Here is a 20576-nt window from a genome sequence, read left to right as displayed (position 1 = left end):
TTTACAAATACTTTTGTAGAAGTTGAAGTATCAACAGAAAATGTATAGAGTATAAAGTATAAAGGTACTAGTTTAAAAACTACTTAAAGTAAAAGTATTGTAATGGGAAAAAGCTTAAGGCAGGGGGTCCCCAAACTTGTTCCTGTGAGGGCCACATAACTTTTCCCTTCACTGAAGGGGGCCGGGGTCAGAAAAAGTGTGACGATTGCACTGGGTGACTAAATGTAAATATTTATTGTTAAGTCACATATAACCAAATATTAATAATCTGGGATCTTCACAGAAAAAAGTCATGAAATAAATAACACTATTTGTGTAATAATAACCGCCACCGCCTCTTGACAGATGAGAGCATTCAACAAAAAAATTATTGTTTGACCACTGCAGGTTAAATATCCCGCATTCTGAATCAACCTTTTCTCCATTATTATGTTCTATTTCACAGGGGATAGTCTAGGATTTGCGTGGCGAGACAGAAAAAAAATTCATAATGCGCTTCTGGTATTGTTCAGGGGGCCGGGCCAAATGTGGAGGCGGGCCGTATCCGACCCCCGGGCCTTAGTTTGGGGACCACTGGCTTAAGGACATGAGTCGGAGGAGGTGCACACACGCTGCTCCCATTGATTAGACTGCAGTGTCTCCCCATGGTTTACTACTTCATGGGGGGGGAGCAACGCTGTTATAATGATGGGGAGATACTGGCAGCAGTCAGTTATCAAAATATTGAACAAATACAGAATCCCTTCGTGTTCAATTCTAAAGCCTGGCATTAAGACATACATCACTTTATCTAAGAAGCTGCGCTACTTGCAGGTCGCATTGTTGTGCCAGATCCTCGATAAAGATAGAAAAAACATGTAGGGCCAACCCATGGTCATGAAGATACTCATTTAACGTTATAAGGACTTTGCATGAGGAGGAGAAGGATTCGTGTCACTAAATATCAACCAGCGGAGGAACCGACCACCGACCACCACAAACTGCCATCCTGAAAAAGTATCCTTGCACCACTTTATGCATGCGGCGTCACTCTGATTTGTGTCATCTGCAGGCGCATCGCGGAGAAAACCAATAGGGTGTCTGGATGGTAAATATTTATACTTCTCATCCAACCACAATCAAGTTCACTCAATGCACATGGCGCAATTTATCCAAATAGTTTTTTTTTGTGTGTGTGTGTTTGAACGATGACAAGCCGGAAAACAAGCCAAAATGAACTAGGAGTAATGAGGCTATTTTTAAAATGTAAGGAGTAGAAGTAAAAAGTTGTTTGAAAAATAAATACTCCAGTAAGTATAGATACCCAAAATGTCTAGTCAAGTAAGGTAACAAGTTAGCTGACATCTCTGGAGACGAGTGACATCACCATGGTTACAGAGAGGCGTCGTCTGTGTTTACGTTTCGCTGACCAGTTATTCAACCAAGAAGCCCGAATCTGAATATTTTTCCAACTCTCCCGAAAATATTAATGTGCGGTTGATGGATGTTACGTTCTGAGATAGTTAATTGGTCTTATTTTGCGATTCATGGCAAGTCGGATCAAAAACAGCTCGCTAAACAGAACTTAGTCTGTGGCATCAATCGTTTTACATCCAATCGTAAATATAGTGAGAAAAAGTGTGCCCAGGTCTCCATAAGGCAATACTCCCGGTTGATGCCCCGCCCCTTCACGCCACAGGGTCAAAGGGTCTGAATGTGAAAATTTAAGTTTTGAATCTCAAAATATAAAATCTAGAACCGAAAAATATAGTTCAGTGAATATCAAGAATGATTTTTTTTTTTTAAATAATTAAACTGTGTCAAAACTATATTCAACCCGAAAATATTTTTGAATACGGTGTTGTATCCTTCAATGTTAAACAACAAAACTTAAACTTTTAGGTTCACTTTTTTTTCAAATGAACAAAACTTTTGACCTGGATTTGGCTCCATAGAGGCAGAGCCCAGTGTTCAAACTTAAACCTTAAGTTCCTTTCTTGAGTAGGAGGCCGTAATCAGGGAGGCGACCAGGACAGAACTCTTGATGAAGAGAGAACCCTCGAGAAGGACAACCATACCACGCATTTACATGTGTATATGTGTATATATATATGCAGTGTGTGTGTTGATATATATTGTAGAGGCCCTTTGCCTCGCACACTGAGTTCCTCTTGGTTGGTGTTTCGTGTGGTTTGTTTTGACGCGTGACAAATGTTCATGAGTCTCCCATACTCCTTTACTGTCCTTTATTCTATTCTTCTACATACATACATACAGCTTGGTCTCATGAAAGTCTGTCCTCACGTCCTTGTTCACGTTCCTGTCCACGTTCACGCTCACGTTGGGGGATAAACTGGGTTTCCTTTCATCAACAGAATGTGATTTGGTGTGGTGCTCGAGGTCATTAGGATAATCAGACAATTGTGTAATGGGACGACCATTGAGTATGGATTCCACTTCGCATAACAAAGTGTGAAATCCTTCATCATCCAAACATTGCTGATGAAGCACAGTACTTAGAATCCACATCAGCCATAATTGCTACAGGTTCCTGCCTAAACCGTGTTAACACTCCTAACAATGAGCTTGTCAGGTTTGGTCCTTGTAGGAGCTGACTGTTCAGTGAGTCGAACACAACGCGCAAGCTTCCTTTCTGTGGATGGTATACTCCATGGTGAAGGAGAAACCAAACTTTCCCATCTGTCCGTTCCAACTGATGCTCTGGCAACTTTTCAGCATATCCTTTATTGATGACATCTGTAAGGAAGGTTGCATATTTTGTGAAAACCTTGATCTTTTAGAAGTTTTCTTTTCAGTGAGCTGATGCGTTGTTTAGCAACGGAAAAGTTGTTTGGCATAGTTACATGAGGTCCTTTAAAAGGCAACCTTATGTTGTACTGTCCTTTTATAAGCTGCACTGAACCCTTTACTATTTCCATGAACTTTCTTTCGTCTACTGACATCTCCTCTTTGTCATTAGAGAAATTTTCACTAAAATCTTGGTTGTACTGCTTCATCAATAGTTCTTCCAATTTGTCAACGCCAATTCTATTTACACTAACCGTGGGGTAGCCACTCTCACCCTGCTTTGCACAATTCCCATTAAGAGGTCCATTAACCACCCAGCCCAATAGAGTTCTTACTGCATATGGTCCCTCTCCTTGACTACTTCCCATGGCTCCATTAACTTTGAGGCATTAATACGGGGAATATTTACCTCTTTCAAGTAAGTCCACTTTGACAACTGTTCTTCGGATATATTTTGTGTCGACACTGGCATTAAACACTTGGAAGCTCAAAGAACTGATTGAGCAAATTCTGAGATTTCCAAGCCTTCGACAATACAACTTGGAACAATACTACTGGGACCCATTGTATGTAGATTAATTCATTCTTCCTTTAATGTTCAGTCTCTCCATTAGACTTTCAGAACAGAAAGTGTCTGTACTTCCTGGGTCCAGGAATGCATAAGTTTGTATGTTTTGGTTTCCTTTTGTACACTTAACAGGTAGGATTGAAAGGATGCCGTTACTGCCTCCGGCCCCTGTTTGACCACAAGTAGAGAGAGTTGTGCCACTCACCGGCCGTTCCTTGGACTGCTCTTCGCCTTTGCTCCTTTTCTTTTTATCAATGTGAAGCACACTGGGATGACTCTGGTTGCAAACATTGAAAGATAAGTGTTTACTGCAACTGCAACTCTTGCTCATGTGTCCTATGTGCAAGCAACCAAAGCAAACTCCTTTTTCTTTCATAAAGTCCAACTTTTCTCGATGGCTTTTTTTCCTCAATTGTGGACAGTTCTCCAATGAGTGTCCATATGTACAGTACAAACAGGAAACATTTGATGCTGTGTCATTTTTTGTATTTTAGTTGCAACGCTTTTCTTGGTTACACTTACGACTAGTTCAGTAGACATAAAAACAGCAGTTGCAAAGCAATTTCTTTTAGACTGCAATCTTTGATTTAGTTTTGTCTTGCTGCTTCTTGTATTTACACCATCTTGAGTGTCCTGGATGTTGCCAAAGATAGGATCAGAAATGATTTTGACTTGATACTCGAGTCTCTAAAACCAGATCTGCGACCTTCCTTTTCTGAGATTTCACATGCAGCTGCTCTCCACTTTTCTCTGAGCTTATATGGAAGTTTCTGCATGATTGTGTAGCAATGTCAAGAGGACGACCAGCGAATCTATATTAATATGCTAGCAACGCTACCTGTGGGAATTTCACCCCGGGAATTAATAACATATCGCACAGACCTCGCCTCAATCACCCTCACTTCCCTGTTTCACACCCCTAACAAAGTTCTTACCTTAGTAACCTCTGCCCGTCCCACCACCTGCCCACTTGACCCCATCCCATCCCATGTCCTACAGTCAATCGCCCCCGATCTTCTTCCCTTCCTCACATGTCTCATTAACAATGCTCTGTTATCTGGCTGTTTCCCCAACACTTTGAAGGAAGCAAGAGTTAACCCACTCCTGAAGAAACCCACCCTCAACCCTTCGGAAGAAAACAACTACTCCTTCCTTCCCTTCCTGTCCAAACATTTGAACGAGCCATCTTCAACCAACTCTCCTCCTACCTCCATAGTAACAACCTCCTAGACCCCCACCAGTCAGGCTTCAAGGCGGGCCATTCCACAGAGACTGCTCTCCTCGCTGTCGCGGAACAACTCCACGCTGCTAGAGCCGCCTCGCTCTCCTTTGTGCTCATCCTACTGGACCTTTCTGCAGCATTCGACACAGTAAACCACCAGATCCTTATCGCCGCCCTTCAGGAACTTGGTGTCACAGGATCCGCGCTGTCTCTTCTCTCATCCTACCTTGATGGTCGCACCTACCGGGTAACTTGGGGAGGATCAGTGTCGGAACCTTGTCCCTTACTACTGGAGTTCCTCAGGGCTCCGTCCTGGGTCCCCTCCTCTTCTCAATTTACACCAACTCCCTTGGCTCCGTCCTTCGCTCGCACGGTTTTTCCTATCACAGCTATGCCGACGACACCCAACTAATTCTCTCCTTCCCCGACTCGGACACTCAGGTCACGGCACGGATCTCTGCATGTCTGACTGACATCTCCCAGTGGATGTCCGCTCATCACCTGAAGATCAAGACTGAACTACTTTTCTTCCCTGGAAAAACCTGGCCCACTCAGGACCTGACCGTTAACTTCGGCGACTCCGTGTTAACGGCCACTCAGAGTGCCAGGAACCTCGGCGTGACACTTGACTGCCAACATCACAGCGACGACACGATCCTGTAGATACACGCTCTACAACATCAGGGGAATACGACCTCTTCTCACTCAAAGCGGCACAGGTACGGATTCAGGCGCTTGTCATCTCCCGCCTTGACTACTGTAACTCTCTGCTGGCAGGTCTCCCAGGTACCGCCATACGACTACTGCAGCTCATCCAGAATGCAGCAGCTCAACTGGTCTTCAACCTTTCCGAAATACTCCCACACCACACCGCTTCTCAGTTCCTTCATTGGTTACCAGTGGCTGCCTGCATCCAGTTCAAAACATTGGTACTGACGTACCATACTGTGAATGGATCGGGACCAGACTACATCCCAACCCGCACACTCCAATCTGCATCTGCCAAGTGGCTTGTTCCTCCCTCACTGAGAGAAAAGTACTCGACGAGATTGCGACTCTTCGCTGTCCTGGCTCCCAGATGGTGGAATGAGCTCTGCGATGAAATCAGGACTGCAGAGACCCTCTACATCTTCCGTTGAAAACTCAAGTCACACCTTTTTAGACTCTACCTTGACTAAAACACTAGCAAACCGTAGTACTAACAAATGATAGCACTTAAATTGTACTTATAATGGCACTTTATAACATGTTTTGAAACTGCTTATTTGATGAAAAATGTACTTTCTTGTTACTTGTTCTTCTGAGTTTGTATCTCTATGTGGAAATGCACTTATTATACGTCGCTTTGGATAAAAGCGTCAGCTAAATGACATGCAATGTAACATGGAGCACCTATTTAGGGTCAACAACAGGACAGATTCGGATAACACCGGCACTAGGCGTGATTCCTCAAACAAATTTACACGTTTATTTATAATCACATCATTCTTAAAATACAGTCTTGAGATGATTGATAGGATCTATAAATTGATCCACGATTAAACGAAAACCAAAAATGTAACCAAAAAAGTAATCCATGTTACAAAAAGAAATAAACCAAACCAGGAAGAGGGGACAGAAGACTGAGGGCTCGCTGGCAGAGATGACTGCTGAGGAAAGGGGGTTGACGGTCCCTAATGTCACAGCAAAGAAAACCAAACAAAATAAAAAAAAACACACAGCTGAATATTGGCACGAAGGTGTCCCGGTTTGGGTCTGCTTTGAGTCTTATTTTGTAGTTTTCATGTCTCTCGTGTTCCTGGGTAACTTCACTTCCTGCCTTGTCCTGTGATTGCCTGATTGATTCCACCTGTGTCCTATCACCTGCACCTCCCTTGTGTATTTAAGCCCTGTGTGCCAGTTGTCCTTTGTCGCGTCATTGCCTAATGTCCCTCGTTGTTGGAGCACGTCTTGTTTTTGTCTGGAATAAAGAGCACTTTGTTTGGAAAACTCTGCGTTTGGGTCCTGCCTTCCGCCTGCGCCAGCAGCCGATCCTGACAGAAGGTGCCTAAATGAAAATGAAGGAGACTGCCACCACCAGGCTCAGCCAACCACTCTTACCAGCAGCCCAAGCAGCTCCTGTTCCTTAAACAAAGAAAGAAAACCATTAATAAACACAAAATATCGGCCACGGGGCCCACACACAAACAAACAAACACAAAGAAAAAAATGATTAATTCACAATTAACAACTATGCCCAGGCTTGAGAACCACGCTCTTTCAACTCGAAACTGTCGACAGGCTGGTGAGTGCCGTCGATGGCGCAGAATGAGGAGGTGCCACACCCACTTCGTGCAGACACGCTCCCTCAGCCGCAACCTCCAAACCACTGGCTGACTATGCAGACAGGGAGCATCAGCTACCACCAAGCAATGCCTAACAATTTATATTGCCAAAACTCACCCAAAAGCCCACAAACGCCACGACCAGTTGAGTCTCACAGGAACACCCCAAGACAACGCCAATATTGTACCCCCGAGAAGCGGTAAGAACACACACCAAAAGTAAATGACCTCATACATATACTCTCAACGACGGGGAATAATTGTTCGCAGCTGGGTGCCCCACCGTGATTGGAGGAGCATAGGTGGCAAGCCACCTGAGTTAGACCAACCCACTAGACAGGTAGATAGAAGTTGACAGAGCCACTCGGTCACATTTGCTTTCATGATGGCTAGCATATTGACTTCATCCAAATATTGCAATTCCTCCATGGCATTGCAGCATTCTCGTAAACACAATGCATATGCTTGTAGCCCTTTAACATCTTCTGCCTTAACGGCGGGCCATCCAATGATTTTGTCCACATAGGCAGCTGTGACCTACTTCATTTCCAAAATGCTTTCCAAGAAGTTCTTTGGCCATAGCATAACCTCTTTCTGGAGCCATATGCTGGCAACTACGTACCAGATCTGTAGTCTGCCCCCTAGTAAACTGCTCGAGATAATACAGTCTCCTTGGTTTGTTTTAGCTTCAACACAATGTTGAAAAGTTATAATGAATGATCTGAATTCTAAAGGATCACCATCAAAAATGGGAATTTCTCTGCATGGTAAGAATTGAGAGTTCTGTGACTGTGCTGTAGAAGTAGAAGAAGTGCTGTAACTTCATTTTGTCTTTGTAACAGACTGTAGAGATCTCCATTTACTTGAGGATTGACTTGGAATGATGCTGGTTGCTGACACCAGATTTGGACTCTGATTGCATCAACTTTATTCGATCAAATTCTTGGCACTTGTCCTTGTTCTCAATAGCTGCTGTTTTGTCGTACTTGCCTGCTTCAATTGTTTTTTCCACTTTTAACTGTGCGCTCGCAGGCATTGAATAATTTTGCGGAAGCATGTCCTTTTGCATTACTTTGTATTGTTCAGCATAATGATTCAGTTCGGTTTATGAAATATGACTCCATGCCATGCTTCGAGGTATTCAACACTAACTTTGCTGTAGATGTTGCTAATTATGTGTCAATTTCAAGTTGTTCCCGTTTCCTCCTTAAATGATCAACCTGCTCCTCCAGAACATGTTTCATCTGTAGCGCTGCAGAACGTGCCATGAGTGTAGCCCTTTCTGCCTCAGTTTGACGCCTTGTGGAGGACGTTGAACCCTTGCTGACCCTAGAGACATTACTGGTTCGATCTGAGAATTTGTTGGACGCATTGGATCCAACATTTGAAATGCTGTCCTGAGGCTCCACATTAACCACATCAGTAATTGGTTCAGTATCAGTAAGTAGTAAGTAAAAGAACATCGACAATTTTAGTATTGGGGCAACTTTCGTTGCAGACGATATTTGTCTATATCATCAATAAAAACCTTGACGTTAAGCATTTTTAGTTTATACCACATTTCATGATTTTCCACCTCCTCTTTAGTTACCAACTTCATCAATGCGTCATGGTTTTCTTTTGCTTCACCACACAGAACCTTAAACTTTTCAAATGTACCCTTTACCTCTGTGACATAGCTTTTATCACCCATCAAATCAACAATTATCTCCATGAGATTATGTGCCCTTTGAAATTTTACCCTTCTCTCCTTTTGCAGGCGTACAATTTTTTCCATAAGTGCCTTTTCTGTCAATTTAACAGTCCGTCGTTTTACAGAGTAGTCCATTTTACCTGACTCAACTTGAGACTCTGTCTCAGGTAAGAGTTCAGGATCAGCAGCGTGTGCTTCTTCCATTGTCCAGGATGCACGTTCGTTTTTGTGAATACTTGCTCAGTTCCTTTCAGTCACAAATGCCGTGGCTTTTACACATAAAGTCATGTGTGCACGCAATAACAACAATGTTCACCTTGTTAGATGTAGCATTACACACAGGGTTCGAAATGAGGGGGGTCCCGGACCCCCTATAAGTCATTAAGGACCCCCTATAAGAATTTTTTTGATTTTGGGGGGTCCCAGACAATTATTTTGAACATTAAAAATGATTGTGAAAAGGTCTTTAGTGACGTTATTATTGTTATTGTGGTCTATGACGCATACACGTAGGTTATTGTTGAACGCGGCAAAAACGAAGCCTCCCAAAGAGTGAAATCCCTCATGAAAATCCTGTAAGTGCTTCGATTATGTTTATATCTCCATAATAATTGCTTATTATAGTAAAATATTTGGAGTTGGTGTTCCTATATCAAAAGTTGCATTAACTTAACTTAGATACCCAGTGTAACGTAATGATTAGAAGAGTGTGTTTGTCAACGTTTCTTGCTGTTTGTGTATGGAGCCAAACAACCTGCCAGCTAACAGCAGCACATTCACAAACATATTGCTGAAAATCTACAAAACGCATCACAAATCCATTGCATGGTTCACGATTGTATAAGTGAGCACTACATCACAACAATGAAAAAAGATCGGGATTCAAACCCTCGTGGGTCAAAACATCCTAAAGGCAATGAGTCTGCTGCTCTACGCAGTGAGCTATGGAGAATCACAGGTTTTCCTGTGCGGATTTAGTTGATGATTTTAAACCATGAAAAACATCCCAAGATCCCACCTTCAAAATATGTCGATATAATTTTGCCTGCAGTATAAAGTGCAGCAAGGTAGTCTTCAGTATTTTTTATAGTTACATTTTAGGGGACCCCCAAGAGTCCTAAGTCATTTCGAACCCTGGTTACACAAACCTTGACACTTGCATGCAGGTGCGAATGACGCTCGGTTTCGTGAGTGACGTTCCGTACTGCGCAACTACAACTGCAGCCGCTCCTATTCGCCGCACCAAATAGCCACCGCTCGGACTGCGTCGCCAATCGCCGCTCCAAACTGCCGCGGCAAACTGAGTTCCTCTTGGTTGGTGTGGTCGTGTGGTTTGTTTTGACGCGTGACAAATGTTCATGAGTCTCCCATACTCCTTGACTGTATTTTATTCTCATACATACATACAGTGCCGGCGCTCCGCACACGCACATCACGCACTGCGCGTAGGGCACCAAGTGCCCTGGGGGGGCATCAAAAAATCTGGCACGTGAAAGTTCATCACAGTAGGCTACTAGTATAAATAACAAATAAAATATGTCTAAAGCATGCTAATATGCAAAAGCAATAGGCCTAGACCAAATTAGTCGAGAAAAAGGGGAACCTCCTGTGCGGCTCCCCCTCCCCCCACCTCCCAGTGGTTTGTTCGATTATGCCTCAAATCTCAAATGTGGCAGGCAGCTCGGAGTCGGGGGCGGAAAAAAGAACAAAGAAGAAACAGCGGGATGATGCTCGTGCGTCGCTCTCAGCTAAGACAATGTTTTAAATCAGGGCTCCCCAAACTTGTGAGGACCGTTGCTAGCGGTCAACGGGCGGCCGGCTGGCCACATATACTCACGCTCATAATGTCCGCACGGATCGCCGGTGGGCCGTATTTCTGTTAGTGTTACCGTTTTTGTTATCATTTGTTTTTTGTGTTATTATTTACGTTTTTGTTATCATTGATGTTACCGTTATCGTTTCTGTTACCGTTAGCAATAAGACTAGCAATCATTCCTTAGGTTGCTAGCTAGCTAGCAATGGTATTTCTGATTATGCTTAAATTGGGCCTGCTATTTCTTTTAGCCATCAGAGATATAGTCAGGTAACGTTAGCCTATTAGCCTAGTTTGCTTTGCACTTTTTGCGTTGGTTATCAATTATGTTCAAACAATCTTATTGTGTAGTGAAAAAGTAGCCTAGCTACAAGTGACACTTTCACAACGTAATGAAATGATGACTGGGAAACGGCTCTTGGTAAGGTTAACTTTGGAAAAACCCTTTGACTGAACGTGATGTGATTAGGGAACGTTTAAGTGGTCTGGCTCTCATCAGCATCAATGGGGACGTGGCTCAGAAACTGTCATATGATGACCTGATAGCTGATTTTGCAGCTAGGAAATGCAGGCGTGTGCCTCTGTAGGGCCTTTGACAACTGATGGTAGTGAAAATGTTTGTAATATAGTTCTATCGGATAGAAGAATGGTCTCTTTTTAGAGTTGGTAAAGTAAATTCCACTTTGCAGTTTGTACTTATGTATGGTTATTTGCACTTTAAAATTTGCACTTTATTATTATTATTTGTACTAATTTGTAATGTATATTATTTACTGAAGAAATGTGGACATTATTACTTACACGGTTATATACTTGAATACTTTCTGCGTTTACAATGTTCGGTTCCAAATCTGTGTTTTTAGTAATTGTGGTGGTATTTGGTATTTATAATTTTATCTTTTATATAATTTATTTCTTTTCATGTTTGTTTATGTAAATTATTTGTTTAGAAGGTATTTAGGGAATAAAGAGAACCTAACTAAGACATTCTGAATGGTTGTTATTCCTTTGGTGGTGGTGGTTGGTTGGGGGGGGGCCGCACAACCAAGCATTTGTGCTTAGGGCACCCAAATGGCTAGCACCGGCCCTGCACACATACATACATACAGCTTGGTCTCGTGAAAGTCTGTCCACGCCAATCGTTCACGTTTACATTCACGTCAATCGTTGACGGTCACGTTCAAAAAACTATTTCACTTCCAACAGCCAACACCTGTGCCCAGTAATCCCCCTGATTATATAGCCATTGCGGCCTAATTGAAACACCATCTCCCACCCCCTAGGGGGTGGGGCTAATGAACAAACAATAACAAAAATGGCTCTTACATATATATTAGGGCTGTCAAAATAAAATCTAGGAAATGATTGTGGTTGAGGAAAATTAAACTTTTAATTGTGAGTAATGAATTCAAATTATTATGTTAATTCGTTTAAAAAAAATCTGATATATCCACACAAAGTTGGGCTGGATAACTCAGTCAAACAGACTTTCACCCAGGAGACCACTGTTTGTGCCGTGTGTGAATTCAAAGGTAATGTTGAATTATTACTTGCATAACGCCACCTGACTAGGTTACAAGGTACATCAGATTATTGCTTTTCTTCTCTTCTTGATACTAGCAAATGACTAAAAGTTCCTTTAGCTTTGAGCTACTCCATTTGCACAACATACAAGAAGGCCCTAGGTTTAAACTCACAAAAAGCATATGTTTTGTGGTATCTGACAGATGCTTTTTGGCTTGTGGGTCCAGTGCTCTCTTTCTTCCTCTCTCTCAGCGTCCCTGGGTGAAGACGTCCTGGAGAAAGCCATGGCAGCACTTCCCCCGCGGGACCCCAGAGAGCCCAGAGGATAATAAAGCACATTTTAAGTACTACGGTCTTTCCATCAGGTATGTGACAAATAATACAGGTGGCAAAATACTGCTAATCTTTGGCAAGAAATGACCTTCTTACTGGCAGTGATGCCAATTTGCAACAGTTTCAACCCTTAACAAAAAAATGTTAGAATAGATTAGCGTAGGACGAGGACACACTACCAGGATACCATTGAATTAACTGTGCAGAAAAAAGGCCTGGTTTGTAAAAACCCATTATGGTAAAAAATACAATTGAACAAAGATATTACATACAAATTATAAATTAAGAGCCTGACAGTGGTTCCTGTATTTTTATGTCTCACATCTGGAAACCCGATCTTCTCGTGGGGCAAAATTGAGTCTTAAAACATTTAATGTGATGCTAAAATATACATCTTTGACATAAGCTACTAAAATCTTATTGTGCATATTTCTAAAATCAGTTTTGTAAAATCAACAAAACATGAGACAAACCAGCCAGTTTCCCATTACAGCACTAGAATGTGGGTTGAGTTCTGGTACACCTTTCGAGTGTCGGCTGTGCTCTCTGGAAGCTTAAATATCGTCAGATGTTTGTACAACTTACACAAATCTGTAAATATAAAAAAGCAGAATTCAAAACCCACTACATATAGTTTGCATTTCATTATATTATAGATATATACTGTATGTAAATCATACTGATCACATGACCTCAGGGTCTATGGCCTGCACACCCTGATTCTCCTTCTGGTTAAGCTTTGGAATTTACTAGGTGGAGAAAAGAGCTGGTAGTGTACACACTCATGACTCCCCTCTGTTAGGGGAACATGGGTGGTGCTGCCGACCTGACACCACATCCATTTGACGCTGTTTGACTCCAGAAGAGGGGGCTGATGGGTGAAGAGAGGAAGCCCCTCAGCTTGGACCACAGCAAAGGTAGAATATGGCAGGAAACATTGAGTGGTTTTGCCTTCAAAATAAAAGCAGTCCCAAGGGAGGAGCCTCTGTTAATAGAACGTTTTACCATTATATTTTAAAGTCTGTTGAAATGTAAATGTAGTTAAGAAAATGTGAATGCACTTTGCCTCTTTAATCGCAAGCATACACTCATTAATTTTAAGACATTGACAGGATTTTAAAAATAAGAAATTATTTTTTTTAGACCAAAAAAAATGTTGGATGGATTGAATTTTCTTTGAACTGATATCTTTGAATTCTTACTCTCCTTGTGCTTGAATCAAGAGGTTCCCCAGGACCGCGTCGCAGCTTTCTCCCATGACGCTATGTCTTTATTGTGAAAGATTTAGCTGGAAGTCATTTTGCTACAACTTGACTCTCTTGACAGCAGCGCGAGCCCCGGGCTTCCAAATAAGGAAGCCGGCTGTTGCTGCGCGCGGACACACAGAGCCGCGAGCTGGGGACGGCGGTTCCCGAGACGCGCGCGACCACCTTCCATTCGCTGCTCCGTGGAACCTTCGCGTTCACCTAGACCGTGTCTCCTGAACACAACATCTGGAGAAGAACTTTTTTCTTTGAGGACGATTCTTAGAATCTCTGGAGTAACAAACAGAGAAATCAGTTCAAAGAAAAAACGGAGTTTCCACTCGCAATTAGAAGAGAAGCGCAGGACGTGTCGTTTTGGAACAACGGGAGAAAATCCGTGTCGGTGATCACGTTGGAGCTTTTGGAACCACTTTACGCACTGGGATCATACGGACCTCGTCGTTTCCCTTGGTACAGATGAAGGCGTTGTGTGGCTCGCTGGAAGCTGCTTTGACCCCTCACAGGATGCTCCAGAGGGACTGGTAACTCACCAAGGTAGATTCTCCCGTTTAGTTCAATTGGAATGAACCCCATTGACTCCCCGTGACCTCTCACCTGGCTTCTATGGCGCGAAACGCATGGCACAGTGCACGGCTGTGCGGGGGTTTGCTCCCTGGTATTGGGGGGACAAAGGGACAAGTCGTTGGGCGACATTCGCCTCTTGAATAATGCGGTGTGCGTTTAATGCACTTGAGGTGAATGAACCGGTCCAACCGGTCCGTGGACGGCGACCGTCTGGGTTCCCCGGTCCTCCGGGGATGGACTCTGTTTAACGAAGCGCTGCTCGGGCGCAATTTAACACCTTCTTTTCCAACCGATTAAATGGGTGCACACGGAACAAGGCCAGTAGTTAAGTTGTGTCTTTCAGGTGTTTCTTTGGGTAAAAGCTTCAAAGCAGTGGAATAAGTACGGTCGCATCTAAATGCATCGGGGCTGACCTGTGTGGAGAAATGCATGACTTCTCTGACTTTGTCACATTTGAATGGAGCACATGTTATTGTTAAACACCGTGCTGAGCAATGAGTAAAACCGAAAGAAACGAAAAAGACCTGTGCACGCCTGTGTGCTGTTCCCCTCCTGGAGGATTAACCCTTGGTGATTCATGCTGATGCATGGAACCTCTAAACCGCTGTGGCGCACTTTCAGTCAGCCAGTAATCCCCCACTGGGGGCCAGCCGTCTCATTCGGTGGCCCCTTCTGGTGCGAGGAGCCTAGGCTCCCCTCGTGCTGCAACACTCCTCACTTAATGTCCAATCACAGCAATGCTGCACGTGGCGGATATGATGATGAAGAGGAGTCAGGCAGGGTGTAGGTTGGGAAATGTCAAATGTTTTCTCGACTGCGTTAACTCTAGTGTTTGGATGCATGTGTGACAAAATATTGAATGGAGCTCAAATAGCAGATGAAGCTGTAGAAACCCGGGAGTTTGTCCTGATGGATAAGGCGGGTTGAAGGGCCCGCCGTCATGAAGATGGGTTTCAACAGGTGAGGACAGGGTTTTAAAAATCTGTTAAAACAAAACAACACACAACAATTAATTAGGTGAAATTATATTAAAAATGGCTAACTTTGCATTCCTTCAAGTATGGCATGTGAGGTCCAGGGTTTTCAACCGATTTTTGACGTCATTCATATCCATATTTTCTAACCAAGGCCCTGCAGATGTTTGTCCCACATCAACCTAAACACATGAAACCACCAGGGAAACCCAGTCACAAATATTTATTGTAATTTAAGTTATAGATTTTTTCCCAGTGCAACTTAAAAAGACCTGCTATGAGGCTGTGAAGAGAGTCGAGCGTACAGAAATTGCTTGCTCTTGTCACGCGCATTTCAGGGACAATGCCCGGCTCCCTTCCAGGTATGAATATTAGCAGTGAACTGTTTTATCTGCCAAGAAAGACAGGTGAGAACATAAATGGACAGTAATGCCCTGACTGGCACTGCTGGCTCTAACGAGACGAGTCGGCGACTCGCGCCTTTTCAGAGGTATTCATGCATGTTTTCTTTTTTTTTTTTTATAATCCAGATGTCCTCCTTTGTTTCTGCATCTCCTACTGATTCGTAAAATACCCAGCCCCCCCCCCCCCCCCCCCCTTCTTTCATCCCTCTGATCACTCCTCTCCAAACAAGGTGGCAGTGTCTGAGGCCATGTGCTATCACTGGACCTCATATCTGGATTTGTGACATCAGAGGAGAGGAAGAGGAGACAGCGGGAGGGGGGGGAACAGAGGGAGTCATTGAATGAGGGGCTGATGAATAGATGGGTGGCGGTGGCGAGGAGATGGTCGGCAGGATGATAGAAGATGGATTAGAGGCGAGATAGAGACGGACGGTAGACACAGGGCTATGTGACATAGATGGACAGTGCTACCCTGCTGCCTCCGAGCTCCACAGCGCTTTGTGTGTGACACCCGGCTCAACACAGCAATCACTCAACACACACACACACACACACACACACACACCGTAGGCACTTTGAAGGTGAAACATGCCAATACCTTGTGTCCTGAAACTTCCTAATGGCTTGTTGTCTCTAATGTGGGGAGAAGATCTTGAGTTTGTCAGGATCCGCTGACACCAGTGGCTCGCCTAATTAGGGTCCAAACAAGGAGCCGGATGGGTGCGTAATGAGGCTTGGCCAATGTGCGGAGGGACACAGGGACTTTGGCTGAGAAGCTTGTAACAGACACAAAGCTCAAGCCTCAAAGGCTACATGTTCACACCTCAGCCATTGACTCTGAGTCAATCCCATCAGGATATGCTGTATGAGATGATGCACTCATGCAAAGTGTGTGACAAAACGTAGCAGCTAATTGCTAGGAAAATCATCTAGCTAGCGGGGTGGGCTTACTTTGAAGGATACAATATCAACTTTGATGACATTATACCATTTCAACAAATATGGCAAGATGGCAAGTTTCTATCTTGTTTTTTCCCTTCCCCTTGTTGTATTTAGCCTTATCAGACTTATCTGAGACCATGTTGAAAATGGTGGTGAACGATGGGCAGATCCATGAGGAGACGTGATATTCTTTCAGCCATGGTCACCTTCATTCCAGAACTCTGACCAAGCTGTTCAGAAGGGCTATGTGGACTGTGGGTTCGTCATTAAGAGGGACTCCTCTCACATTACACGTCGTCATTTAACTAGAGTACCAAATATACAGTATGTTTGGACACACTGTGCCCAGCAACATTTTGTGTCCAATTCATCTAACTTGTAACTGTAGAGATTGAGAACAGACATTTTAGACAAGCATTAGAGCGGAAGAACATGTGTATTGTAGTTTTATCAAAGATTTCAATTCAGTTTAATTCATTGATACAGTGTTAAATATGTGGCACTGGAGCGACAGTGGCACTACTTTTAAACAGTCCACAGAGTAGATGGAATCATGGAAGGCGGGGGCCACACGTGTTCTACACATGTACAGTGAAGAACAACCAAGGGAACCAAGACAACCAAAAATATTCAATCCAAAATGATCAAATTATATTACCAGTATTTCTTTTTTCCACATACTCCTGAGTGATAAGTCAACAGTCAGAAGAAACTGTGTGATCACTTAATACATACTGTTGCTAAGGTACAAAAGCTTGGTCAGTTGCTATATGTTTCAGAGACACCTATCGAGTGAGCAGCCGAGCATAAACTGAGCTTAATGCTGGTAGATGGACAGCATTGTAAAAGACATCCTGTGTAGATCATACTTTAGAGCATCACGTGACTCTCATTCCAAATAAAATGCTTTCTCTATGCTTTGTAAATATATTGGTAGTCTGGGAAAAGTTTACATGGATTTACAAATGAAAATCTGAAAAGTGTTGAGTAGGCTATGTATTCAACCCTCTACAGTAGAACTCCTAAAAAAAGATCTGGTGCAACCAATTGCCTTCACAAGTGACATATTTAGTAAATAGGGTCCACCTGTCTGTTATTGAATCTCAGTATATACACCTGTTCTGTGGCCTTTGAGTTTGTTAGAGAGCTTTACTGAACCAAGAGCATCATGAAGACCAAGAAGCTCACCAAACAGCTCAGGGTTAGGAGCATCATCAAACCCGACATCAAAAATGGAAAGAATAGGGCACAACCACAAACCTACCAAGAGAAGTCTGCAAAAGACTCAAGACGGGGGTGGAGGTTCCTCTTCCAGCAGCACATTGATCCTAAACATACAGCCAGAGCTACAATGGAATGGTTTACAGTGCAATACATTGCAATAGAATAAGCAAGTGGATTTATCAGAAAGAAAATGAAAATCTACTGTTAGACAACCTGCTTTAAACGGCACATATGTATAAAATCAGTTATTGTATGCAATTAGAACAGTGCGGTGTTTAGTTCCATACCATCTGAGCCACAGTCTGACACCAATCTGTGTTCTAATCACTGTTGATCAGCAAGGTACAGTATCACAAAAACCTATTATTGGGATTCTCAAGCATGTTGGTACTTTCGTAGATCCTCAATGCTGGTAGAACCCATGAGTAATAGCAGTCTCACCATGGTAGCATCCAAACTGCATCGCTGTGAGTGGAGTTCCTTAATTATCAGGGTTTTCTTACCGGTTCTCTATTTTTATCTTTATGTTAGTGAGTGTGTGAGAGAAGCAGAGGAAACACCTTCACACCTCAGTCTGTTCCTCTGGAAACCTCACGTCACAAAAATCAAAAAGCCGGCAGCCAGTGGATTCATGTGAGCTGATGTAGATATAGTAGGAGAAAATGTTAAAGGTTACTCAACACCTTATGTGACAGGTTTTCACTCATAACAGGTATTAAGGGGGGCCTGTGTGGTTAATAAAAGCCTATGACAAACACCTACTCGGAGACGTAGTTTATCAACCGATAAAGAATATAATGTAGAATAGGTCCTATACAGCGTTGTTTTACTGTCATGCTACTCACTCAGGTGCTTCCAGGACACCTCCCTCCCCTGGGGGGCCTGCTGCCCTAAAGAAACACACAGCAGTAAACTAGGAGATAGACTAAACTGGCAGTCTGCTGTGAGGCATGTGGTAGAAGACCGTGGGAGGGGATGACACTAAGCGCCTGCTTTATCTTCATTAGTACACCAGGGAGGAAGGTTTTTTTTACAACTAATCACACTGATAAAAATATCTACTGCAGGTAAATCGACGCATTCGATCTTTTGGCTCTGCCCGTTGCAGTGTAAAATCCCTTGAAAAGGTAAACTGAAAAGATGGCCTTTCAAAAACGGTGATGGGTGACTTTTTATGGAAAAAGGTTTAGTCATATTTGCACAGTCACTATATTGTGAATTTGAGTTAAAAGGTGCTTTTTTGAAAGCATCTCCTCAGGATCTTCTCAGTGGTGATTTGCGGCTGGAGGTTCCTCCGCTCTGATGGGGAGAGCCATGTTATGCTCAAAGGCTTCAGAATTAGTTGACTAAAATCTGGAATGAACCAACTTCTCTACACAAGCACGCCAGCTCGTGCACTCGGCGCCACCGATATTAGTCACATTCATGTAGGCATGGTCCCCCCCCCCCACGCACAGACTGTAGCTGTGTAGACACCTTGCTTTTCACAGATGGTCCACTCAGCTCCTCCTCCACAGCTTTCTCATGATGGGTGTCATCACCCTCTTTCTGCCTGGAAATATGACTCTGGGTCAGAGGTTATGCTCTCATTTCTTGCCTTCCCCTCCCATCTTTATTGATGAAGACCTTTAGTAGTCATAGCACCGTACATAGTCTAATAAACACTTCAAATAATCTCAGTGGTGTGGTTTGTGTTGCAACGTACAAAAACCAATGCCCCTGTTTGATGGCAGTTTTGTTGAAGTGCAGACATTCCCACTGCTCTTTGCAGAATATCTCAGGATAACAGGCTCAGGTAGTTTCGGACTGCGAAGTAAAATGATCTTTTCTTTATCCTCCGTGATGAGGCTGAGGGAAACCTTTGATCTGAAGTGGCTGGATAATCATCCATAGCTGAGCTGATTTCCATCTCTATTCAACTCTCCCCTGGAAGCTCCATCCACACTGGAAATAATCAGGGTTATTACTCCTCTACCCACTGAAGGGCACACTCCTCCAGATGTGGGGTCTGCTCCTTTTTTGTCTTTATATTGCACAGGTTTAATTGATCTGTTTGCTGATTTGTCGGCAATATTCCATTTATCTTAATATGATTTTGGATTAATTTATGGATAGGTTCAAATAAAATATACATACAAACTTTTTCACGTTTGAAAACTTATCAATAGGCCACGCCTCATATGACGAAGTTTTCATTGTTTTCAAGCCAATTGGCATACTTGTAACTTGACTGGAACCAATGGTGAAACTGGACACATCCAATGCCAAAAGGAACTTCCTTCACTGGAGATGAGACCAGCAAAAGTCCTTTTTTATCTGTCGTTGAGTTCAAATCCTTAAGGGAAAGTCAAATTAAAATCTCGGTCTGTCTGTGCAAGTTTAAGTCAAGTCTCAAGTCTCATGCCAGAGGACATGTCATGTCTTAAGTCATGTTAAGGATCACGTAGGAAGTTGAAGTCAAGTCATTCGAGCCGTGGCAACATTCATGTCAGGTCTCAGCAGTTCTCTATGGCGTAGTGTAGCAGCAACCAACTGTTGGATAGCAGTGTAATGTCTCTCTAAACAAAGAAGCTGTGGAGTTATCAGTTCTCTCTTCACTCACACAGGCTGAATTCTCTACTGAATTATAGGGGTTATACTCCTCCAATCTGGATCATGCATTCAGTCACTGAGGGCTATGCATGTGCCTTTTTGAATCATTGTGTTCACGTCTCACTTGCTAGCTATTCAGCGTGCACAGTAAAAACGCTGCTCATGCACGGGTTACTGTCACCGTGGGCAACGGAGGCTGTCACAAAGCCACATGGTGACCATAAGCATTGTTAGCGTTTTTTGATCCTCCATTCGAAAACATTTCACACAAACGTAATGCTAATCACTTCCACCAGGGTTTGATTTACTAAAGCAGCTGTACACGAAATAGAAAAAAGTCTTTAAGT

General features: G+C 43.2%; 1 protein-coding gene across 8 annotated transcripts in view; it reads left to right on the top strand.

Annotated features, from left to right (window-relative positions):
• The first annotated feature begins 13636 nt into the window (after positions 1–13636).
• Positions 13637–20576, top strand: part of adgrb1a (adhesion G protein-coupled receptor B1a) — a 104514-nt gene continuing 97574 nt past the window's right edge. For all 8 annotated transcript variants that reach the window (XM_037452948.2, XM_037452943.2, XM_037452941.2 and 5 more), the window contains exon 1: positions 13637–14063. The gene's annotated coding sequence lies outside the window, so the exon portion shown is untranslated. The remainder of the gene's footprint in view (positions 14064–20576) is intronic.

This window comes from Pungitius pungitius, chromosome 11 (genome assembly GCF_949316345.1).
Source record: "Pungitius pungitius chromosome 11, fPunPun2.1, whole genome shotgun sequence".
In the NCBI taxonomy this organism is placed as follows: domain Eukaryota; kingdom Metazoa; phylum Chordata; class Actinopteri; order Perciformes; family Gasterosteidae; genus Pungitius; species Pungitius pungitius.
This window is presented reverse-complemented; position numbering and strand designations above follow the sequence as displayed.